Here is a 26,495-nt window from a genome sequence, read left to right on the forward strand (position 1 = left end):
ACAACATGTTCTCTGCACAGAAAATAAGAGTGGCTGTAAAATTTCCAAAGTGATCCTGTTTCAGCGGGGCCACATTGCTTGTTCTAAGAAAAAAGTCAAGTTGCCTTAGCAAACAATGTGCAGTAAATTGTTGAGAGTGGTCAGCAGTGTGTATCTAAGCAAACAAAATGCCATCTGGTGGACAAACTGCAGATTTGAATTTTATTCAGTGCAAAGTCGTTCCCAGAGCTTTTGTTCCCGTGGATTACAGCAAAAGTAGAAATAGTTACATGCCTTATATTGCACCTTCGGTGTGGCTGTGGTGCTTGCTTATGAAGAAGATGAGTTGGTTTTTATACCCCGCTTTTCACTACTCGGCGTCCCAAAGTGGCTTACAATCCCCTTCCCTTTCCTCTCCCCACAACAGACACCCTGTGAGGGAGGTGGGGCTGAGAGAGCGCTGATATCACTGCCCGGTCAGAACAATTTTATCAGTGCCGTGGCGAGCCCAAGGTCACCCAGCTGGTTGCATGTGGGGGAGCTCAGAATCGAACCTGGCATGCCAGATTAGAAGTCTGCACTCCTAACCACTACACCAAACTGGCTCTCCAGTATGGCCCCTTCCAACTCTATGATTCTATGATTCTGCTCATGGTCAAGGCTAACCTAATCTCAGAAGCTAAGCAAAATTGATTCTGGTTGATACTTGGCATGGAGGCCACCAAGGAAGTCCAGGATTGCTCTATAGAGGCAGACAAGCAAAGGTTGGATCCACACCTTTCTTGGATGCTTCAGTATGATTTGGGCTGATCCTGCGTTGAGAAGGGGGTTGGACTAGATGGCCTGTATGGCCTCTTCCAACTCTGTGATTCTATGATTCTATGAAATTATTAATCTTTGCTCCACCACATCTAGATTACTAATGAGATTAGCCAACTGGTGGTCCATTCTGAAAAGATTCCCATATACAGTTGACAGCTCTGCCTTGGGAAATACCTAGAGAAGCTGGGAGGAGATTCTAGAGGAGGTGGGGTTTGGGGAGGGGAGGGGAGCGACCTCAGCAGGGTAGAATGTCATGGAGTCCAACCTCCAAAGCAGCCATTTTCTCCAGGGGAAATGATCTTGGTAACAGAGGTTGGCAATCGTATCCCCACAGGATCCACAGCAGATGGGAAAGGTGAGAAGAGCAATGATCCATGACTCTGATATGGAGAATAGGTCCTAGCCGAACAAGGGAAAATAGCCCATTCCAACGGCTGATGTGATGTGGAATAGAGCTACCCCTGGAAAAGAGCACTTGTGGGGAACACTGTGTTCTCCTTTCATTGCTCCAAAAGGGGAGACCTCTCACAGACATTCATGAAGAGCTCAATAGTATCAAGTGATGGGTGAAAGGCTCATAATGAGAATTCAGACTGCAAAGGGGAATGACTAAAGCCCTGTCAGGGATGACCTTCACCGCACCTTAAACATCGCCAGGGGAGTGCAAATCTATGAAAAGGATTTTCATACGCACTTCCATCACTAACAAGCGCATTACCTGCTGAAGAATATTGGAAAATGTGTTTCCTTTCCCTCTACTGCAAAGAGTAATGCATAAAGCATCACAATGGTAATAGCTTTGATTGAGGTTACTTCTACCAGCATTAAGAATATGTACAAGTATCAAGTTACCCAGAACTGTTCATTAGGTAGGATTGAAATGTAGCGGAGAGTTTTTCAAGCTGGAAAATAAGAAGGAGAAACAGGAAATGCATGTCTTTAGACTAGAGAGAAACAGGGGAAACAATCCATTCCAGGTGTCTGCTGAAATCCGTATCACATTGTGCTCCAGAACCTTAGGGGCAATCAGAAAGTACTCAAAGATTTCCCAGGCCGTACTTTGCAGTAGATCAATTCCACAAATAATTTCACTCCAAGATTCTGGTCAGAATTCTGGTTGGGAGAGTCCTCAGTAACCCTCTCAGAGAAGCCTGAATTACCTCACAGAGTTGCTGTGGGGATTATTTCTTACAGAAATGATACTCCTCATTTAGCCAACAGGTTTTGAGTAGTGCCCCAATGGAATCCACATAAACCAGTATGAAAATATCATCTTGTGATAATTTTCTACTCACTGTAACATGCAAAGAAGGAGAAGAGCTGGTTTTTATACTTGGATTTTCTCTAGGATCTTATGGAGACTGATGATGCATGGGCCAGGAAAAGCAGGCTAGCACCTGCGTGCCAGTGGGGCTATTCTCCATTTAGGCATGAAACTGGCTCTGTCCAGGCTCCCTCCCAGCCCTGGCCCACGTTAGGGCCTCTGATGGCCTGCAGCAAGGGAATGCGGATTCTTCTGCATTCCCTGTCCTGCCACGATGGACAGCAGAGGCCTGGCTGGGGTTGGCCTGTGAATAAGGCCACCTACAGTGTCCCTGCAGGGATACAAAATGTGCCATTTGGCTTTCTGGTGCTGTGGAGCTAAATGGGGCATTTGTACACCCCCGCCCCCCCCATGACGTGGCATGCTGCTATCCCACCACTATGAATCATAGAATCACAGAATCATAGACTTGGAAGGGGCCATTCAGGCCATCTAGTCCAACCCCCTGCTCAACACAGGATCAGCCCTAACCATCCTAAAGCATCCAAGAAAAGTGTGTATCCAACCTTTGCTTGAAGACTGCCAGGGAGGGGGAGCTCACCACCTCCTTAGGCAGCCCATTCCACTGCTGAACTACTCTGACTGTCAATTTTTTTCCTGATATCTAGCCTATATCGTTGTACTTGTAGTTTAAACCCATTACTGCGTGTCCTCTCCTCTGCAGCCAACAGTGGCATGGTGGAACCCCCATGCCCCTGCCGTCACTGCTGTCGCTGCCGCTGCAAGGCATGCATAATCAGTCAGTGACTTCCCTTTCTCTCTCCCACAACATCCACCTTGTTCGCCAGGTGAAGCTGTAGGAATTCTGAGGGGGAAGGGACATTGCAAATGCCCAAGTAGCCTCCAAATCCACCACAGTCAAAAGTCTTCCTCTGACGCACCTACTATACTGCCAAGGGACAGAATAATCCACAAATCTCTCACATTTGAGGAGGAAAAGGTAAAGGTAAAGGTATCCCCTGTGCAAGCACCGAGTCATGTCTGACCCTTGGGGTGACGCCCTCTAGCGTTTTCATGGCAGACTCAATACGGGGTGGTTTGCCAGTGCCTTCCCCAGTCATTACTGTTTACCCCCCAGCAAGCTGGGTACTCATTTTACCGACCTCGGAAGGATGGAAGGATGGGTCAACCCTGAGCTGGCTGCTGGGATTGAACTCCCAGCCTCATGGGCAGAGCTTTCAGACCTTACCACTCTGCGCCACAAGAGGCTCTTTGAGGAGGAAATGGACACCCAAATAAACAAGATATTATAATTCAGAAAACACTCGTGAAAAATTATAAGCGAGCAATCACAATCTGAATGAACAATTTTCTCCTGTGGTCAAACACATAAATACCCTGTTTCTTTTTAAATGCAAGGAATACCAAGGGGGAAAAATCGGGGGGGGGGGGGAAGCACAATACCAGTATCCAATAGAACAGTGCCATTTCAATAATTCTTTACAAGCATTTTTGGAAAGCTGCAGATAAACACGATCAAATCCTAAAATTAATATATATATATATATATATATATATATATATATATATATATATATATATATATATATATATATATATATATATATATATATATATATATATATATATATATATATATATATATATATATATATATATATATATATATATATATATATATATATATATATATATATATAATCTTTTAAATTATTTTGAACCGATGCAACATACTATTTTCACTGAGTATCGACAAGAAAAATAATTTTTTATGCTCCTAGAGAACTTTAATGCAAAAAAAGAAAAAGAAGATATCATATGAGCAGGTGAAGTGAAAATAGCCATAATGCATCCTCCCTAGCGTTGGTGAATATTGTGTGAATTAATCATACTGTCACGGAGTCTGATTGTTAATGGTAGATGGGTGAACAAAAGCAGGCTTGACTTGATAGTTCTTCTGCACAACATGTATTTGATTACTTAGCAAAGTTCTCACTGTTACATCTTTGAGAGATATAATTCTGAATCACTGGATGAATGCCCAGAAACAAATTGTGCAATGTGAATGAAGAACAGATCACTAGTTTGCTACGTGTAGTTCTATGGGAAAGTTAGCCCTGAACTCAGAACTGCTTACATCATAAAATCAAAGGAGACAATTAAAATTATTCTGCAAGAAGAAGAGCTGTTGTTGTTTTTTTGTACCTCACTTTTTACTACCTGTTATGAATATGGCTTTAATGGTGCTAATCCTGAGCACTCTTCAAATGAGGGATTGTAAATGAACCAAACACAGACTGTTACTTGAAGGACTGATCAGCCAATGAGTAGCCTTCATTAAGGGCCAATCAGGTTCTTTTGTGGGATAGCCAGACTGCATATAATTTTGTGTTCTCTGTTCTGTTCAATCTAGAACTGAACTTTGTGGACCTTGGAAGTGGCACTGAACTCAAACTGTGTTCTCACATCTGTTTGCTAACTCTTGTTTTTGCATGCTGATTTACTGTCACTCACAGATCATATCAAATGCCTAACTCAAATCTCAGCTTTAATTGCCCAGTTGGGAGTAATTACAAGTATCATTCATTCATTCATTCATTCATTCATTCATTCATTCATTCATTCATTCATTCATTCATTCATTCATATACCACCTTCCCCTGATGCTCAGGGTGGTTTACATGAAATATAGAAACCAGTACATGGAACTTAGTTTTCCTGAACAACAACAATAATATTAACATTAACAGGAGAACTGGTGCAAACAGGTCCATGGCAGAATGCACAGGTAGATTTCTGTGAGGGAGGGAGCAGGGGCCCTGTGGGTGTTGCTGGTTTTGCTTGGTCTCAACCAAATGCCTGGTGGAAGAACTCCCTTTTGCAGGGTCTGTTTTAGCTCCGTCAGGGTCCTGATCTCCTCTGGGAGCTCATTCCACCAGGTGGGGGCCAGGACAGAGAAGGCTCTGGCTCTGGTTGAGACTAGGTGGGCTTCATTTGGGCCTGAGATCTTTAGCCGGTTGGTGGTTTTACGGATGTTTTATGGATGTTTCTTTTTATGATGTGAACCACCCTGAGCCCATTCATAGGAAGGGGCAGTATACACACTTAATACATAAATAAACAAAATAGGAAAAATAGTATGAGAACAGGGACAGGAATGTGAACCCAAGTGGCAATGTTATCTCCCAAAAGGTATATAAGAAGTTAGAGGTTAAACTACTCATAGTTAGGGCAGTCTGGTTTGATGATGTATTATACAATCTAACATTTTACAAAACTTTGAAGGAGTGCTATTTTATTTTTACACAGTACCACCTTATTACAAAATAAAAGATAACAGTATTTTGTCCATTAGTCCATGCCCCTGGTACCGATCCAGGTGACCTTCGTTCAAAATGCTCTTTTTAATGTAGCATAAAGAAGACACATAACAACCCGAGCTTACGTTTAAGAGGACACAGGGGAGACTCAAATTTAGACCTGGTACAAAAAGGGTGTAACTTCACTGGCAGACATCCCAGGTTCCATTCAGCCTCATTGCTTTCAGATGAAATGCTATAATCAAAGCTCTCTTAGAGGGAACTAGGCTAAGAAATGAAAGCACAGGCGTGGAAAGTAACAGCGTTCCCAAAGAGTGAAGCAGCAGAACCAAGTAGGTGCTCCTTACAGGCAGCTACTGGAGGAGACTTGAGATCTTGCTGGTTTTGTTCATTTAGACCCTACCAATCTTCTGCGGAACTGGAATAGCAGGCATAAGATTTCCTTCCCAGGTGCTTTTCCATTTAGACTCTGGACAGATAGACAGTCCCACTTGCATCATATGCCTGCAGTAGAACTAGATTCATGGTTTCATGGGTTCTTGACAAAACGAGGGCCATGGCTACTCTCTGTATTTTTCTGTTCTCCCCTACCCCATGGGCAGCTTTCCTTTCTAACCATTCTGGCTCCTTTCTTGTTGAAGAAGAGGGCCATGGCTACTCTCTGTCACCTTCCTATTCTCCCCTATCCCATGGGCAGCTTTATTTTCTAACCATCCTGGCTCCGTTCTAATAGAAGAAGAGGGCCATGGAGACTTTCTGTTACCTCTCTCTTCTCCCCTACCCCACGGCCATCCTAGCTCCTTTCTAGTAGAAGTAGTTCCTAGTGCCAATGGGTGTCCATGAAGCATAAGCATATTCTTCTCTGTCTAGCGTTCTTCCCACCAGAATATGGGAGACAGTCATGAGACTCATGTGTTGTTGTAAGGGCCTCTTAGCTGTCTTAGCTGTGGGAAGCCATAAAGCTTCATTCTTCAAAACAAAGTTTGGAGTCCAGTAGCACTGATAAGACTACCCAAGTTTTGTTCTGCGCATACATTTTTGTGTACACGAAGAAGCATATCTGAACACGTGGGCATGCACATGCATGCTTATACCCAGAATTAATCTTTGTTGGTCTTAATGGGGCCACTGGACTCAAACTGGGTTCTGCTGCTTCAGGCCAACACAGCTACTCCCTCCCCCAAATCTTGCCTCATTCTTCCAAGTCATTATTCACAGTTCCTTAGTAGAATTGCTTCCCCAGTTCCTTGAAAAACTAAATGATGCTTCTTATTCACTGAGGAAGCAGGTTCTGGTGGGCATCAGGGCCACAAAAGACCACGTCTGGATTCTCTATATTAAATTAACTTATTTTCCTTGTTGGGCATAATAGAATAGTGATAGCTTTTGGCTCTGATCTTTGTTGTTTCAGTGTTATCAGAGCAGTGAACTGAATTTAGGGGAAAAATAGGATCATATACACTCCTGGCAAATGAGTTGGCAGAACCCCTAGGTAATTAGCAACAGCAGGAGTGGCTCTTCTCCTATAAAACACTGACAGAGACCAGAGCACCAAGCAAGAGAAGTGCATCCTTAAACATTTTCCTTTGCAATCCATCATGCAGACCTTGGCATGCTTAATAATAATGCTGGCACCTTCTGGCTGTAGCCACTTCGGTAGCAGGTGGGAAGAAGACTATGAATCTAAATGGGCCATAGACAAATTCTCATTCTTGTTCTGCTTTTATGAAAAGTCGCCGAGTGTTTTGCACATCAGCATTACTGAGAACGAACGGATGGGGCTCATTCATCCTCACTTTATGGATTCAGTGTTATCACAGGGTGGTGAGCTTCCACGTTTAGATTGGAACAAGGGACCCTAACTTTTAGCTGCATGTGAGCACCTTTGGCTTGATGGTATAGTGTGGTGGGTACAATCACAAAATGGCTGCTGCAGGAGGCAGCGGCAGTCACAAAATGTCAGAGTAGAGATTCCAGTCCCCAGATGGGTCCTGGAGATCCCCTGGAATTACAGCTCATCTCCAGACTAAAGGGATCCATTCCCTTGGAGAAAATGGCTGACTTGGAAGGTGGACTCTATAGCATTATACTCCACTGAGGTCCCTCCCCACCCCAAATCTCACCCACTTCCAGCTCCACCCTCTAAGTCTCCAGGTGTCTCTCTATCCAGAACTGGCAATCCTATCAAGGAATGAGGTTGAACATCACTTGAGCTCTTCAGTAATTCAGGGAGAAGCTTTGCATAACATAGACATATTGCTTTAAACTATTTTCTTGCTTGCCTTCAGTAATCCACGTATTGCAGTGGTAGGTAGGGACTTAAAAACTAATCTGCACCACCAATCAGATCAACTGTGGCTAATGAAGCCCAGCTGGGCAAAAGCTCATCCTGGCCCCACCCACTCTCTGAAAACACTTAGTAGGTGCCAGGAAAGGTGTTGGTGGGTGCCATGGGACTCCTGGGATGGGGGAAAAATGTAGATTCTGAGTTCTGTAAATCAGCAAATCCCAGGTCGGGTGATCCCCCCTCAAGTCCCTTTAGTTACTATATGGAAGAGCTTCATGGTTTCCTGTCCTGGAAAATTTCCAACCCTCTGCTGTGGTATAAGAAGAAGCACTGGAGACAAGCAGTGCTTCTTGTACTGCTAATGTGATACCCAGCCATTTTTAAACCCTTGTTTTCTCAGGCTAAGGGGAAAAGAAGCTTTCCTATTAACTCTGGTTTGCTCTGCAGATTCTTCTCCTATATTAATCTGGGTCAATGTTCACTTTACACTTGTTCTTAAGTATTTGAAGATAAAAGACACACGCTTCCTATCAAGTCAGATGGGCCTGTGCATGGATAATTTGCCGTGCGTCCTTGGAAAAGTTCAGAAACAATGGGGAGAATGTTGAGTGGGCAGTCTTTGAATACCATTTTTAAAATCCTTGCAATATTAACAAGTTTATCTAACAACAAAAATTTGCTAGCGGCAAGGTGCGAGAATCTCATTGAATGTTCCTAGAGTTTTATAGCCTTCTTTTGCCTCATCTTCTATTAAATGAAACACAAAATTCGGTTTTTTGATGCATGTGCATCAAATAACACTCTCAGATTTTGAAAAGGAGCGAGATCTTAAGGAGATGGGTGCTGGAAGACAATAGATTGTGCCAACTTTAACATTCAGTGAACGACGATACGTTTTAACAGTTCTGTGCTTAATGCTGAACCACTAAAGGAAATGTGAGCAGCTGCCAAGCAGGAAAGCTGCGTAAGGGGAAGCAAGGATCTTGAATGCTGACTTGAGAGCACATTCAGAATGTAATTGAGATGTGGCACCATCTGGTTTTTCACAGAGAAAACCAGGTTATCTAGGGAGATGGCAACGAGGGGCCTGGGAAAAGGAGGAATTGGGATTCTAGCAGGTGGGTTCACCAATGTTGTTGACAGCTGATCTTTTGCATGCAAAGATACCTTTTGTTTAGAATAGTGCCTGTTTGGATCAGCCAGGCTCCACATGAGCGGGTAGGTTAGTTCTTCCCGTGAATGAAAGGGTGGGGGAAGAAGAGAGCCACTTTGGTGTAGTGGTTAGGAGTGCGGACTTCTAATCTAGTGAGTTGGATTCAATTCTACCCAAAAGGAAGCCAGCTGGGTGACCTCGGGATTGCATACAAGGCCAATTGCAACATTTTTAAAGGTGTACTTGGAGCAGTATAAGATGTAATATTAGTGTTACCAGACCCTCCCAGTGAAGGCAGGGGTCCCCTCAGCTGCCAATCAGCTGGCCAGCAGGGTGACTTATTAGTAGAAAGAAGAAGGTCTAGGCCACATTGCTGACAATGCATAGGAAATGACATCAGCATACCAATGACTTCTGGGTGACAATCTGATGTTTGGACAAAAACTCTATGGTAAAAGCTGGTTTTGCCTTAGAGTTTTTGCCCAAATGCAAGAGTATCACCCCAAAGTCGCTAGCATTATGACCTCACTACCCATGCAACATCAGCAACATTGGCGACATGACCTAGGCCTTCTTCTTTCTATCAGTCCTATCATCCCTCACTGGCTTCCATGAAGGTCCCGGCAACCCTACATACAATAAACAATGTAAGAAGACTAGATTACAAAGTTAGGATACAATACAACACAAATCAGTAAAATACAGCAAAACAGTATAAAGCATGACCTATAAGTAAGGCAAAACCTGGATTACAGAAATTAGAAAACAACGCAGGAAGAACAAGATCATGCATACAATAGAGCCGTAGCATAAACAATCATCCTTGCCCTTCTGTAAGGGCCTCCTCCATGACAATTCCATTCTACTCCAACCCTGAATGCCATCCTGAACAGCTCTGTTTTTCATAGTTTGTAGAATGTCAGAAGCCTGGTAGCCTTGCTGGCCTCAGTTAGAGGCTCCTGATGGTCTTCCATGTTTGCTCAGATGAACTCCTCTATTTCTCTTCAAGTGGAATTTTTATTCATTTTTTTTTAAAAACCCTGACACATCTAAGATTGATAATAAGGAAGCCATAGCCCTCAGTGTGCAAGAGCTCAGCAAGGCTGTCAATGACAGGACATTCGGGAGATGGTTCATTCCTAGGGTGGGCGTAAGTTGGAAGTATTTCATGCACACAATACTGACAATGGATAAGTGAAACAATAAATAGCAAGACTGCAATGAACAAATATCAAAGGCCTGTAATCTCGACGGCAAAGGAGGAATTGTTTCCAAAAGTCTCTATGTAGTAATCTTTAATGGTCAAGATCCGCGTCCCAACTTATAAGACAAAATCTGCTTTGGATTTCTAAAATACCCACCTTCTGATGCCCTTGCATGGATTCTCTAAAAATGCCTCACAGGGAGTAGCATTATGACCACTGTCCCTGCCCCCACACCAGCATGTGACTGTTGCGCACAAATGTTGTGTCCCTGTGTGCCAAAAGCAGTCCAATCTTATGGAGGAACCCATGTGCATACAGTTATACTTTACAAATACTGTGGCTCACTGCAGACATTGAGTTGAATAGATGAGGCAAGATTGTGTGTGTGTGTGTGTGTGTGTAGTGATTAGACAGAAGAGTCCCTGCAGAGGACTTATACAATTGACATGTAAACTCAAGAGTCCTTGTAACCTTCTTCAAAATCACACCCAGCGGGCTAGGAGCCTCTTCTTGGTGGAGTAATTTCATGTTGTTAGGAAGCATATATAAATTCATCAAATGTAAGCATAGCTTCTTCCCAGCTGATCAGAACCAGAAGGAAGGGTGCTGAATAGGTGGGAAATAGGAATGACTGCATACCTTCCAGTTCGGCTCATGTCCTATTTGCCATTCAACCAGCTGTCTGGCTATTCCCAACCCGTCTGGGTGTATTCACAAGAGCAGAACTTGTTTCCCAGCTAATGAGGGGTCAGTTAGAAGTTGGCTTCTGATCTTCTGATGAGGAACGTTTCCTCTGTATCCAGCAAAACATTTTTTGGGGGAATGGTCAGGTGCCAATTCCCAATTGATATTCAGGGGGGGGGGTAGGGACAACTAGAAAACAAACTGATTTACCTTCACTTCTATCTACCTTGGCGTGCAGGGAAAACAATAGAAATGAGCTGCCATAAAGTTTTCAGTAGTTCCTAGAGCTACTCTTCATCACTTCTGGTTTTTGACTAGAAATGTTACTGGGGGCCTGACAGCCCTACGAAACAATGATTTTTTTTTTTGTGCCAGGGTGGAGGATCAGAAGTGCACTGCCAGGTGATAATCCCCCATCAGCTGTGACTTGAATTCAGATTTCCCCTGGGGGATACCTAATAGTACATGTAAAATGGACATAAGTTGAATATGAGCCAACAGTACAATGTGGCATTGCTAGGAGCATAGCATCTAGAGCTGGGGAAGTCATGATACCACTCTATACCACATCAGTTAGACCTCATTTGGAAGACTGTGTCCAGTTCTGGGCACCACAGTTCAAGAAGAAGGATATTGACAAGTTGGAAGGCATTCAAAGAAGGGTGACTACGATGCTTGAAGGGTCGGAATCCATGCATTGTGAGGAAAGGTTGAGAAATTTGGGCATGTGTAGCTTGGGGAAAAGGAGGACAAGGGGTGATATTTGTTTGCTTGTTTGTTTGTTTGTTTGTTTATATACCACCTATCTTGGTATTCTGACTCTGGATACTGTACAACAAATTTATTAAAAAGATAAAAAATTAAATAATTTAAGACAGTTAAAATAATGATATGACTTCTAAATGGAGAGTTCCCAATGTTAACCCTCTCCACAATTTAGTTTTTGCCATCCATCCCATCAAACCAAGGTCTTGATCTTCTCTAATTTAAAGTAGATCATACTGTGTTAGAGGATAGGGCCCAAGAGAGAATTGATGTTCATGAGCCCGAACCAAAAACCTGGTGGAAGAACTCCATCTTACAGATGCTGTGGAACTGTGCTAGCTCCAGCAGGGCCTGAATGATCTCTGGGAGCTCATTCCACAAGGTAGGAGCCAGGACAGAAAATATTCTAGCCCTGGTTGAGGCCAGAAATACCTTCTTGGCAGCAGGGACCAGGTTGTTGTTAGCCGAGCATAATGCTTTTCAGGTGGTGTAGATACAGAGATGGCCTCTCATACACATAGCCTGGACTGCGAATGGCCGCATGGGTAGGAACCAATACCCTAAACTTGATCCAGAATTCAACAGGGAGCCAGTACAGCTGTTGGAGCACTGGTTGACAGGAAAGAAGGTACCACTTAAATATTAGAAAGTATTTTGTGAAGGTGAGGGCTGTTGGTAGACAGAATATGCTGCCTCGAAGGGTGGTGAAGTCTCCTTCATTGGAAGTTTTCAGGAAGGGATTGGATGAGCATCCATGAAGTCAGACTGTTGATCCCATGAACTCAACTTCATCTTCTGTGACTGGCAGCAGCTACCCAGGTTCTCAGGTAAACAGAAGTATTTCCTGTCACATGTAATGTTTTAATCTGGAGACTGGGACTGAATCTGAGAACTTCTTCATGCAAGTACTACTGAGCCATAGTTGTGTTTTCTATACTACTGTGTGTATATGTGAGTATGAGGAGAGCCAGTGTGTCCCTTCCAATACACCTAAACAGTCATATTTTCCTTTTTCCAAAAGTCTCATGCTATGCAACTAATTTCTAGTGTTGGGGATTTTCATCTGACCATACAGAAAGAAAAAAAAAACTATCATGGTCTCTTATGGAGTACAAATGATCTGATTTCTTGCCTCTTGGCATCCACACGTGGAATGTACAGGTATAGTGGTAAAAGAAAGAGAATCCTGCATATATTCAAAGGACCAGTATTCAGTGCTGAATTTAAAAAAAATAGAAAAGGAACTACGGTTGAACATTATTATTTTGCAGTAATAGCTAGTGGAAGTCTGAGACATCCTGCTTGATGTAGTTTTCCGGAAGGAAGTTCGATTAAACTGAAGTTATTCCCTGTGAAACCCCTGGCTAAGGTCAGAATATGTCATGTACTTTAGTGACTGCTGCTCTCTGCAGGGTTTATAAAGAAATCTGTCTAATGGGAAACCTCCAGTAAGCTAAAAAAGATATCCAGCTGATAAAAGTATTTCTTGTGCTTTCGTTTCCTACACTTTAGTTTCAGTTTATTTAGTGAGTTGTTATGATCTGTCTCCTTTTGAATTATGGCTGCATCTTTGTTGCATTGCCTGCTGGATACCAAAATCAGACACGATGTGTAGTACAGCTTTTATTGGACATGTTTTCCAATACACCTGCCACACCTGCCACATTTGCTGTAGTGGGAGCTAATACCAGAAATCAGATTGCAACCACTGTTTTACAATGATTTAATTCATTGGCTAATTTATTTCCAAGATCAGTTTTGATTTTTTTTGCTTCGGCATTTATTACATTCATTCGGGGAAAGAAGCATGTCATAAAGAACAGAAGTGCGCAGAATTTTTGGCAATTAATTTAGTCATCCCTCCTTTCATATGTGAGGCACAGGATTCTGCTAACACACATGAGGGCTCTCAGAAAAGGATCACCGACCATCTTGAGTCTATGGAGAATAATAATAACAACAGCAACAGAGACTTTCTGATGGAGACTCCAAGAAGGAAACCACACAACAGTCTACAAAAGGAAATGTTATTTAGTGCACTTGTTGAGCTCAGGAAACATGAGTCTCATAAGGATCCTTCTACCTCAGGATTTGCACAATCACCTCCAGAACCTCAGAAATGTGGTGAATCTATGCTGAAAACTGTACTAGATGGATTTCACTGAAGGGCCAAGATGGCATCCTGATATCCCTTATTTGGAAGGAATAAACTAAACACTAAGCCTTGTCGGGTTCTGAGGTCCTCTGAGGACAACTGGAAGGGTGAAGCATGCATGTATATTATACCAGTACTCAACAAAGGCTGGGCCATTGTTAGTGTCCCTTACAGTCTGAACTGCCTCCTTACTGTCCTATATCTTATGTTTTCCAGGCATGGACTTCTACCCAGCCTAAAGCTCCCAGGTGGGGCCTGGAAGTCTCCTGGTATTACAACTGGTCCCCAGACAACAGAGATCAGATCCCCTAGAGAAAATGGCAGCTTTGGAGGACTCTATGACATTATATCCTCCTGTTCCCAAACCTCATCATCCCCAGGATTTAACCCCACATCTCCAGGGCTTGTTCAACTCAAAGTTGGCAACCGTAACCAGCACCTCGGTTTCTTCAATGAATTATTTCAATTTGCTTGAATCCCCCTTCCCAAAAAATCCCTCTGAAAGCTAATGATCAACATGAAAACATGGTGTGATTTCCACTGGGTGAACATCCCTATGTTATTTATTTTGCACAGTTTTCTTCTAGTCTATATTTGAAGGGTGAAAAAGGGAAACCAAAAGAGCCATAGATATCATATTTGGCATGTATCAAGCAATACTACATCATCTTAAAGTTATGGATGGGATACAAGTTCTCATAAATGGATTCTATCAGCAAATAAAAGGATGTTTCCTGCCACTTGTCCCCTGTGAAGCTGTGCTGGAGGGTTGGGGGTGCTCAAGAACAGTGGGCTATGAAGCATGGGGAATCAAAACACCCTTCTCCTCACTTTACCTCTGTGAATATAGCAAAAAGAAAAATGCAAACATGCTGAGAGATTGTTTTGTTTGACTACCATCGTTACTGCTATCCCCCTATGCCACATGATCTACTGCAGGGGTAGTCAACCAGTGGTCCTCCAGATGTCCATGGACTACAATTCGCATGAGCCCCTGCCAACATTTGCTGGCAGAGGCTCATGGGAATTGTAGTCCATGGACATCTGGAGGACCGCAGGTTGACTACCCCTGATCTACTGTTCTTGGGGCTTTCCCGGTCCTTACCTTTATTGGGGAGTTGTGGGCTACAAAGATGGAGGAAAGGTAGGAAAGATCCCCTTCAGCAAGCTCCATCTGTTCTCAGGAGCTTGGATTCCACCCAATAAACTTGCAAGTGGACAGCTACGGAGAAGGGCTACACACACCTTTAGCATCTATGAAAAGATGATCATCAGTTCTGCAGATTCTGTAGTGCTCACCCTTCCCCTGTGGATTGAAAAGATAACCCGCACATCAAGCAATTGGAACTGGAACTGATGCCACATGTCGATAAAAATGATCATCCATTGGCTTACAGGGTTTTCCCCCTAAACCTAAGGAGCCGCAACTTGTAACTTTTATATAAAAGTATGACGATTTCCCTTCCCTGAATGGAAATATGATTAAACAGAATAAAAGAAAGTATCGCATGAATGCTTTTTGCTTTTTAGCTCTCTCGTTTTTTTGCTTGGTCCTGAAGCTGTTGTCCCAGAAGAGAGTCATATACAATCATCTCGATTCAGTATGATGTTTAATTAATCTTTATGTCACATACTGTGTTTGGGGAAAGGAAAAGCATGAGTAGGAAGAATAGAAGAATGGGAACATGATGACATCTCCGGTTAAAACAAAACCCCCCAAAGCAGACCTCCTCGGAGAGTATGGGGCTTTATCAGAACACAGATGTTTGATGCCACTCTTTCAATTAAACCTTTGATCCATCCATCCGGGAGTGATCTTTGTGTGAGACCCTTGTGTGATGGCCTTTCAGCCATCTTCAGTTCTGGTCCACAGAGCTCTGAACAACTACATGTGCATAGGACAGCTGCTGCTGGAGGAAGTCTTCTTGTGTCCCCCCTGCAAATCATAACAGTTCCTGCAAAGCGGCAGAGTCAAAGAATGCTCAGACATTCAGCAGATGCCCTTTCAATTAAGCCGGTGTGTGTGTTCAAAGTAATTAAGACCTGCCAATGGGTGAGTCCACAGAGACATTTTATTTATGGACCAAGAAGTCACAGTACCAGGTAATATAGAATGCACTGGATCCTACCGCTGTGCTCAGTTTGAGGCTTTGCTCTAGCCAAAAAGCATTAATCCAGTTTAGGTGGCTCTCCTACCACCTCTACACGGGGGCCACATAAGATGGAGAAAAGCTCCTTAGGGTGAAATGGGGTTCCTGGAACCAGCCACTAGAGATATTTTTGATGGGAGGTACCAGGGAGGAGGAGGAGAAGAAGAAGAAGGAGGAGAAGAAGAAGAGTTGGTTCTTATAGGCCGTTTTTCTCTACCTAAAGGAGTCTCAAAGTGGCTCACAATTGTCTTCCCTTTCCTCTCCCTGTGAGGTGGGTGAGGCTGAGAGAGCCCTGATAATCCTGCTCTCTCAGAGCAGTTTTCTCAGTGCTGTGGTAAGCTCAGCTGGTTACATGTGGGCAAGTGGGGAATCAAACCCAGCTTGCCAGATTAGAAGTCCACACTCCAAACCACTACACTACACCAAGCTAGGACTGAAATGTCAGTATGCAAAGTATCCCCTCCCCTTCTACTGAGCTATAGCCCTTAACCGAACTCTGTGCAGACCTTGTTAAGGTGTTTGCCTTTCCTCGTGGACTCTTGGTGCTTCAAAGGAGTCTTGTGTGGTAGATCCAAAGCCATTTCTCTACCAATTCATTCACTTAGGTGTTCTCCTCTATGAAAACTCCCATAAAGTGTGTTACTATCTAGTGTCTTGATGTACAATGAATCTAAAAGCCTACCAAGATGTCATTATGTAACATTGAATTTCTTCCTGGACTGCATTTAGCAACCTACTTCCTTTGTTTATGTTCATACAGCAAGCTGTGAGATTTTTGCATGAGTTAACTTTTTCCAATGGACTTCTAAAAGGGACATGGGAGCATCTTCCTTGTAATTCTGGTTTCTGGACATGCCATGAAATATGATAGCCAAGTCAAAATGCGGTGCTTCTAGAAATAGATTATTTGTAATCAGCATTTTTACTCACGCTCTATGCTGAAGCTTATCTACTATAGACTGGACTTCTGCAACTTGCTTTATGCAGGCCTGCCCTTGACTTTGATTCAGAAACTGCAACTGGTCCAGAATGCAGCTGCCAGGGTCCTTACAGCAACACCTTAGAATCATAGAATAATAGAGTTGGAAGGGGCCTCATGGGTCATCTAGTGCAACCTTGGAGGCCCCATATTCAGCTCATCCTCCAGAAGCTGCGCTGGCTTCCGGTTGAATTCTGGATCAGACAAGGTTCTGGTTATCACCCTTAAGGCCATATGCAATCTGGGCCCAATGTACCTGAGGGATCGTCTCTCTGCTTAGACCCCTAAAGAGCCTTACGCTCCAGCACTTCCAACTTTCTGATGATCCCTGGACCCAAGGAAGGTTGCTTGACCTCAACCAGGGCCAGAGCTTTCTTCATCCTGGCCCTCACCTGATGGAATGAGTTCCCAGAGGAGATCAGAGGCCTGACGGAATTTGAACAGTTCCTCAAGGCCTGCAAAAGCAAGATCCTTCCCCAGGCATTTGGTTGAGGTCAACCTGAACCACCACTTCCCAGAGGCCCTCCCCCTGAGCCTCCCCCCTATGGCACCAACTACAATTCTGCCCAACCCACTGAACTATCAGTACTAATTTAATGTTTTCCACATTTTTCTACTGCTCTATGTCGCTTGTTGTTATCACTTTATTATTGTTAAACTACGTTATCTGTATCATTTCTGTTTATATGAACTTCCCTGAGCCTTCAGGGAGGGCGGTATATAAATATAATAATGAAATATAATAATAATAAATTATTAGAAAAACATAAGCCTGTTTACAGATCCCAAGCTTTGAAATTCAAACTCTTGTAGAGAGTAGAACCCAGAGCAAGAGGCAGAGTCTGCTTGCTCTTTGACTATTGGCATCCAGCATTGTCCTGATCCGGCTCTGGCATTAATGGTCATATTTTAAGGATTTTCTCTTTTAATCTCTGTGGTTTTTGAAGAGTTCTTAGGGGGGTTTCTAGTGACCTCATATCCTCTCAAAACTCCACCCTCCTTAGGCACCTGTCCCAGTCAAATATCTCAGTCAGGGAACTCTAAACTTACAGATTTTGTTAGCTCGCTGGTTTTTAGCAAGTGCATAGAGATACTCGGGCCCTGTGTATTTTTAAAAGCACTAACATTTTAAGGGGCAGAAATAGTTGGACTGAACAAACAAATAGTTGGACTGAAAGGGAGCTGGACTGAAAGGAAACAAATATATCCAGGTTGGATTTGCTCATTGCAACTAAAACTGGGGCTGTCTCCAAATATCATTGTGCAAAATCCTTGGTTATGGTTTCCCTTCAAAAAAGGCTGCCACAAGGAGCGTTCATGCATTTAAATTTGTTGAATCGCTAGTCTGTGATTCAGTAATAAGGGGAAAAGCTTTTTATACCTGACTTCAGCAACAGCAATCTCAAACACTTACTGAAAATAATTTGGGCACCATGAATGATTCAAAGACTACCAGCTTTTGGAAGAGAAATTATGGGGGAAATGTATTTCAGTAGGAACATTACTACTTGCAATGGATTTAGGTGATCAATTCAGTTTTATTTGTATTCTTTTTAGCAAAAAAATTGCTAAACTTTTTTCAGGGTGGTGATGGAATGGCAGTTTTTTTAAACCAAACGACACCAGAATTCCAGCTGAGCCTTTGCTGTCTGTCTGTCCACTGCAGCGCCTCCCAATTTCAAACAAAGTGGATCACAGTATCCAATTCTATGCAGCCCTGAAGAAGGTGGCCCCAGCCATCATCCTTACAAAGAAAAGAAAAGACTCCTCCCTCCTGTGGGAGAGAGGGGAGGAGGAGAAGCAAGCCAGAACTGCAGTTCTGCCAGTCCCTGTGCCTTTGCCAGGACTTGCCTTCCCCTCTGCCTGGGAAATCGAGAGAATCAAAGAAAAACAGGATCCCTGATGCCGCTGCTGGAAGCACCTCAACTATGTGAATTTCTTGGAACGTGTGCGTGTTTTGTAATGCCTGCGGATTCTAAATTTGTTTATCTATTCCACAAAATCATAGCAGTGACCTAAAACGGTGAGGTGCATGCCTGTTTTCGACTCCAGCATTCTGAAACGCATACCCCTTGTGAGCCAAGATACCTCCAGGAAATACCACTTTTCAAGATAGCGCCAAGACTGACCCTTAATCAAAATGGGTTAATTGATACCTGACCATACATCATCATCATCACCATCACCACCACCACCACCACCACCACCATCATCATCATCATAGAATCACAGAATCATAGAATCATAGAGTTGGAAGGGGCCATAAAGGCCATCTAGTCCAACCCCCTGCTCTACGCAGGATCAGCCCTAAGCATCCTAAAGCATCATCATCTTCTACTTTTTCTTCTTCACCTTCATCATCTAGATTTATTGGCTGCTCCTTCCTACAGCATTCATCCAATATCATTATGGCAATATACCTCAGATTCCCTCACTCTCTTAACCCACCTTCACTTTTTCCACTCATCTGTCAACGTATCTCATCTGGTATGGGCTCTGCTCCTGCATACTTACATAAAGCCGGCGCAAATTTGATCTGCAGCCTTGCCGAGAGCCAAAGCTCATGCTCACGCAAGGATGGATGTTAATTCCAGAAACAGTGTCAGATCAATGGGATTGGGGAACAGTTTGCAGGCCCACTGTGCAAATAGTAGTGGCAGGTGGTAACCGTGCTATTTCCAGGCAATAACCATTACTGCGTCCAACTGTGAGTTGACCTGGCCACTGTGACAATCGTTCCCAAAGCAAACAGCTCTTGCTTAGTGCAGCAGGAGAAGAGACCTCGCCAGCAGCAGTCACTGAGCTGCAAATGGCTATTGTGCCTGTAACCTGAACGCCGCTTCCAATCCTGCCCGAAAGCCTTCCCCGTGGTCCTTTTTGACCAGAGATACAGCAATATTACCCGTCTTTCCTCGCATAACGTAAAGTGACCCTGACTGGTTGTTTAATAGCAATTTTAGTAATGCACGTCAGGCATTTCCCACCCCCTAGCCTCTTGTGGCGCAGAGTGGTAAGCGGCAGAAATGCTGTCTGAAGCTGTCTGTCCATGAGGCTGGGAGTTCGATCCCAGCAGCCGGCTCAAGGTTGACTCAGCCTTCCATCCTTCCGAGGTCGGTAAAATGAGTACCCAGCTTGCTGGGGGTTAAACGGTGATGACTGGGGAAGGCACTGGCAAACCACCCCGTATTGAGTCTGCCATGAGAACGCTAGAGGCCGTCACCCCAAGGGTCAGACATGACTCGGTGCTTGTACAGGGGATACCTTCAAATGATCACTCATTGCAACAAGGAGCAGGGTCAGCCATCTGGTGGGGGAAAGGCAAAGATAACGCGGATCACAGTTCGCTCTTAATGATGAAGTCAATTTGTGTGGTTTATTTGGAGGCAGAAGTGGGCAGCTGTCAGAGTTTGCAACCAAGTTCCACACAAAGGGTCTGGATAATTGTCATGTTGTCCAGACCTTTAAAAGATAAGGACCATCAAGTTGCCACCATTCAGGGTGGCCCGCTGAATGAATGTCTTCCAGAATGGACCCTCCCTATCAAAAAAAGATGTCCCTGATTATACCCTAGTTCTGGAAGAATGCAGATAAACCGGGACTGTTGATGCTGGCATTTGATATCGAGATTTAATATTTAAATTAAACTGCCTTTCAAGCTAACTTAAATTTTATTTTAAAACTGAATTTTAACGATATTCATGTGAATGACATGTATCTCACCTTGAATCAGTTTGCTGGGAAGACGGTATATAAATTAAATAAATAAATGTCTGGTTGTTACCTGCCTTGCTCAGGTCTTGGAAACTGAAGGCCGTGGCTTTCTTTATTGTGTCAATCTGTTTTGTGTTGTGTCTTCCTCTTTTCTTGCTGCCTTCTATTTTCCTAGCATAGCTGTCTTTTCCATTGACTTTTGTCTTCTCAGAACATGACCAAACAACAATAGCCTCAGTTTACTCATTTTAGTTGCCAGGGAGAGTTCAGGCTTGATTTTACTGGGAACACTCTGATAGATTTGGAAGGGGCCATACAGGCTACCGTATGTCTTTTTCACAGTCCACGGTATCTAGAAAACTCTCCTCCAACATTTCATATGAATCAGTTTTCTTCCTATCATCTTTTATCACTGTCTAATTTCCACACCAAAACATACCAATGGGAAATATTATGGCATAAATTAACTTGATCTTGGTCACGACCAACACATCCTGACCCCTATACTTCGTAATCTTTTCCAACTTCTTCAAGGCTGCCCTTCCCAATCTCAGTATGCTTCTGGTTTCTGGGTTGCACTCTCCTTTCTGGTTGATGATGGTGCCAAAGCATAGAAACTCTCGAATAATTTCAGCTTCTTCATTGTCAATTTAAAAGTTGCATATCAACCCAGCAGTCATTACTTTTGACTTTTATTCTGGACTTTTTGTCTTTCCTGGGAAAAATGCCATGGAACCTGACAATAGGACTATAAAATCCATGATGCAATGTAGAATCATAGAATCATAGAATCATAGAGTTGGAAGGGGCCACACAGGCCATCTAGTCCAACCCCCTGCTCAACGCAGGATCAGCCCAGAGCATCCTAAAGCATCCAAGAAAAGTTTGTATCCAACCTTTGCTTGAACACTGCCAGTAAGGGGGAGCTCACCACCTCCTTAGGCAGCCTATTCCACTGCTGAATTACTCTGACTGTAAAAATTTTTTCCTGATATCTAGCCTATATCGTTGTAGTTTATACCCATTACTGCATGTCCTCTCCTCTGCAGCCAACAGAAACAGCATCCTGCCCTCCTCCAAGTGACAACCTTTCAAATACTTAAAGAGGGCTATCATGTCCCCTCTCAACCTCCTGTGACTAGGAACAAAACATTGCAAGGAACTCTGCACTGCATGATTCTCCATGCGTATACGCTCCAAGAAGCCTATGTGAGTCCTTATTTTTTTCATATAGTGAAATGTCTTTCAGACATACCACTTGAACTAATATCACAGACGTTCTGCCAGCTGTGAAAGTTTTAATTGAGCATAATTAAAATTAAATTAACAGTGTTCAGGGACTAAGTGGCGACCTGGAGAAATGGAAGTAAATAGAACAGCATCCTTTGCTTTCTTAATATATTAGTTCTTTCTTTGGGGAATAGCCGTTTTAACTTATGGACGATCAAGTTAATGACTATGTTGGGTATGAATCTCTGAATGTGCAAAATGGCAGAAACACTGTCATTAACTCAACATTGTAAAGCTACTGATGACCGCACACATGCTGACATGGCTGATTTTCTTAATTTTACAAATGACCTTCCATTAATAAAGCGCTTTCCTTTTGTTTGTGGGTCTGTGGCGCAGGAGCACATTTGGCTTGTGTGGACAATGAGTTGGAGCCAGCTAGCTTTCTCATTCAGTCCTTACTTCAGCCCTTGGTACTAAATCATCCCTCATGATTTTCCTCCACGAAGGTCCAATCAGCATAACTTTTATGGGATGGCCAAAAAAACCCCAACTTTCCTTCAATTTCTACCACCCAAAATCTGGTTGGATCCAACTTAGCATTTCCTTATCAGCCATTAGATGCATATTTGCATCCATTGAAGCACAGCTCCATGGCATTTAATGGGATCACACCAAAGTAGAGCAGATGGCCTTCTGCAACGATGGCAGCCAGCTTGGTGTAGTGGTTAAGAGTGGCAGTCTCTAATATGGAGAACTGGGTTTGATTCCCCAGTCCGCCACATGCAGCCAGCTGGGTGACTTTGGATTAGTCACAGTCCTGTTAGACCTGTTCTCTCAGAACAGTTGTGTCAGAGTTCTCTCAGCTTCATCTACGCCACAGGGACCTTTTCCACACCAGGAATCCAGCCTGGCTCATCTGGTCGCTGGGCTAATTTCTACTTCCAGATGACATCAGCACTGTTCTGAGGCGGTCCCAGGCCTGGCACAACGCAGGCCCTAATTTGGCCCATGGCAAGGGAATGCAGATAATGCACATGAAACAGGGGGAGTCAACCTCTACTTCACATCTCCCCAAATCTAGACGAGCTACATAGAATGGTGAGAATAATAGAATCATAAAGTTGGAAGGGGGCATGCAGGCCCTCTAGTCTAACCCCCTGCTCAACGCAGGATTGGAAGAAGTTGACTTCTAGACCTCACCTGCTCTCCCTGTCTGCCAGCATGAGTGAATAAACCTTTGTCCAACAGATGCAACCCCATAAGATGGAAGATAGGATTCAGGAGTCAAACAATACTAAGGCTACACTCTTTATAGCATAAGAAAAGTTATGTAACATGTTGCTTCAGGCTCACCTGGAGGCATAGGGATCATTGTTCAGTGATTCTTTGGAAGCAGGGAATCCTTCCGAATTTCATCTGCTGATGTGATATGCGCTCATTGCTGCTGTGATTCTTATTTCACAAGCCAAATCACCTTACACTTAGCTATTGAATTGCACCAAAGACGCTCTCGATTATTTGCTTCTTTTCATCACGGTGGGTCCCCCTTGAATAATGAATACCACCATGACGTTGCGATGTTACCATCAGGAGATTTGAGAGAAAATTTGTAGATAGAAAGTTTCCATTCACTGACCTTAAAACAATTTAAACAGCACTTTCTGCCATTATGGAATTTAGTGTGCTCTGTTCCCAGAGAGGAAAATAACATCCATTGAATGCAGAGCGATAAAAATCAACCTGCAAGTATACTCATGATAATAGAGAGAATTCTCTCGCATGTTATCCTCTTTTATTTTCCTGCCACAAAAAAAATAATAAAGGACAAGCCTTAAATCGGACTGAAGTATGGTGTTAAAAAAAATGTAGGAGCTATCATTTTTATTTGGACTGACTTTGCAGTAGATTTCCAGTTTATCTGCGACGTTGTTGCCTCAGATGTACGAATCAAAGGAGTATTTAGAGATTTCCCTTAATGTCTGCTATAGATGCTTGAGAAGGTACAATTACATTCCAGTTTGTTTCATTTATCTTCAGTGTGGCACTTCCTGAATTAGCACTACCTCAGCATGCTGTCTCATGTTTGAACCTGGAATGTTCAGCAAAAGGCTGTTACCGGGAGAACGACTGAGTACAATTGCTTCTGCAGCATCCTTTTGAATGGCGGGTCAACATGAGTCAGCCAATAGTGCTCTCATGCCTTACTGGAAGTTGTTAGTGGCATAAAGCTCTCACTTGGATTGCCCGGACTAGCCAGTCTCACTAGATTTCAGAAGCTAAGCCAGGTCACCTCTGATTAGCATTTGGATGGGAGACATTGACCGTTTACGCACTGGAGGTTTCATGGCGGGCTGCAGGCTGGAGTTTTAGTCGTGGTAGCTTGCCCCACCTCTTCCTGCACCCACATGGGGGAGATTATGGCCTGGTGCGCCTCATCCGCCCCCGATTTGTGCTCTTGCATGGGAGCTGGGACCGTGAAGTTCCCAGTGCGCAAATGGTCATTGAGAATGTACACGTAGAAAGGCTGTGGCAAACTACCTCTGAATGCCTCTTGCCTTAAAAACCCTCTGGGGATGTCATAAGTTGGTTGTGACTTGATGGCACTTTCCACCAGCACAAAGCAGTGTCCCAGTATTATAGACAGCCTGAAGACCATGTTGTCCTTTGAGTTAACTCCCACCTATTTGAGAAACCCTTCCAAGGCTGTCAAGAAAACCCAAGGTTTCATAAAACCCTGGTTGAGAAAGCCTGACAAGTTGAGAATCTTCCATCTGAGAAACAGCAAGAAGCTGACATGAGCTAATGGTTACAGTTTTAGATTAGAATCTGGTAGGTAAAGGTAAAGGTATCCCCTGTGCAAGCACTGGGTCATGTCTGACCCTTGGGGTGACGCCCTCTAGCGTTTTCATGGCAGACTCAATACGGGGGGGGGGGGGTTTGCCAGTGCCTTCCCCAGTCATTACCGTTTACCCCCCAGCAGCAAGCTGGGTACTCATTTTACCGACCTCGGAAGGATGGAAGGCTGAGTCAACCTTAGAAGGCTGAGTCAAGGTTCAAATCCCCACTCTGTGCTGATGTCATATTCCGTCTCCAGGTCGGCTCTGGAAGGTTGGCTTAGGGCTTAGTTGGGCCAGTCCAACCCCCTGCTTCAGCCTTGCATTCTTCGTGCCCTTTCATTTGTGATTTACAACCCACAAATGTATATGCCCATGCTCCCCCCCCCCCACTGGGAACTTGGGCTTATCTATCAATGTCCTTGGTTCACAGAAAGTGACAAAACAGCCAGCTGTGGAAAGGAGACTTGATGCCTTGAGAATTCATGCCTAAAAGATCAAGGGAACTCCCCTATGTGAACCACTGTTCCTGCCTGAACCCCTAAACCTATATAATACTGGGGGGGGGGATCATAGTTCCTTGTCTCTGTCAATGACTCCTCTTCCTGTCTATGTGTGTTCTGCTCTGCTTTGTGGATACTCTCAATAAAGACTGCTTTTTTCCTTTACATTCCATGGAGTGTGCTGGGATTTCGTCTGAGAGAGGGTCTCTTCCCCGCATCAGAATCCTCGAGTTGTGACATCTGGAAACTTATGAATGGCCTTTGGTGCATACCCAGATTTACTGCATGGTTAGTCCCCATCAGTTAGTCCCCACCACCTCATCCGCTGCCAACTAGTTGCCCTAAACTTGGCAACCATTAGAAGAAGAAGAAGAAGAAGAAGAAGAAGAAGAAGAAGAAGAAGAAGAGTTGGTTCTTATATGCCGCTTTTCCCTACCCGAAGGAGGCTCAAAGCGGCTTACAGTCGCCTTCACATTCCTCTCCCCACAACAGACACCCTGTGGGGTGGGTGAGGCTGAGAGAGCCCTGATATCACTGCTCGGTCAGAACAATTTTATCAGTGCCGTGGCGAGCCCAAGGTCACCCAGCTGGATGCATGTGGGGGAGCGCAGAATCGAACCCGGCATGCCAGATTAGAAGTCCGCACTCCTAACCACTACACCAAACTGGCTGGCACAACTAATAGCCAGCCACAACTAGCTGGCACAACTAAGACATTAAATATATGCTAGGTAAAGTAGAATAAAGGAGAAAACAGTGTTTTAAAAGTCCTTTTAAAAACTATAATGTTCAAATGCTTCCTTAACAAATAACTTGGAGGTGAATCAGAGTTACTGATTGCTTTAGGATGCTTTGAGCTGATCCCGCGTTGATCAGGGGGTTGGACTAGATGGCCTATGTGGCCCCTTCCAACTCTATGATTCTAGGAATCCTAGACAGGAAATTTCCCAGTATTTGGTAGAGGTTATAGGGACCTGTGACCTCTGTTTACTTTGAGATCCAGATTTCTGAGGTAATTTATGTTCCATATTGCAACACACACAAATACACAAACATGACATGAAAAACCTCAGTTTAATTATTCAGCATTGTATAGTGGAAAAATAGAATAGGATGTAGAAACCAGCATAGTAGATTAGCCTAGACACAGTATGGAATCTCCCTTATCTCTTAGCTCCATCTTTTCCCCTCATTAAATGGTAGAAAAGGCTGCTACTACTACAATGATTAGTCCTATTGCTAATATTTATGAAGTGGGAGTCTGAGTGAAGACGGAACATTTAGGCTGCTTACCAAGTCAGAGATGAAATTGCTCAGAACGTCTCAGCCTCACTCTCTGCCCCCCTCCCTAGAAGCATAAAAGAAGGCGAAACAACTTTTTTACACTTCGTCTCTTGGCACATCCTGGTAACTTCCAAAGCTACTCCATG

Source organism: Paroedura picta, chromosome 8 (assembly GCF_049243985.1).
Source record: "Paroedura picta isolate Pp20150507F chromosome 8, Ppicta_v3.0, whole genome shotgun sequence".
Classification (NCBI taxonomy): Eukaryota; Metazoa; Chordata; class Lepidosauria; order Squamata; family Gekkonidae; genus Paroedura; species Paroedura picta.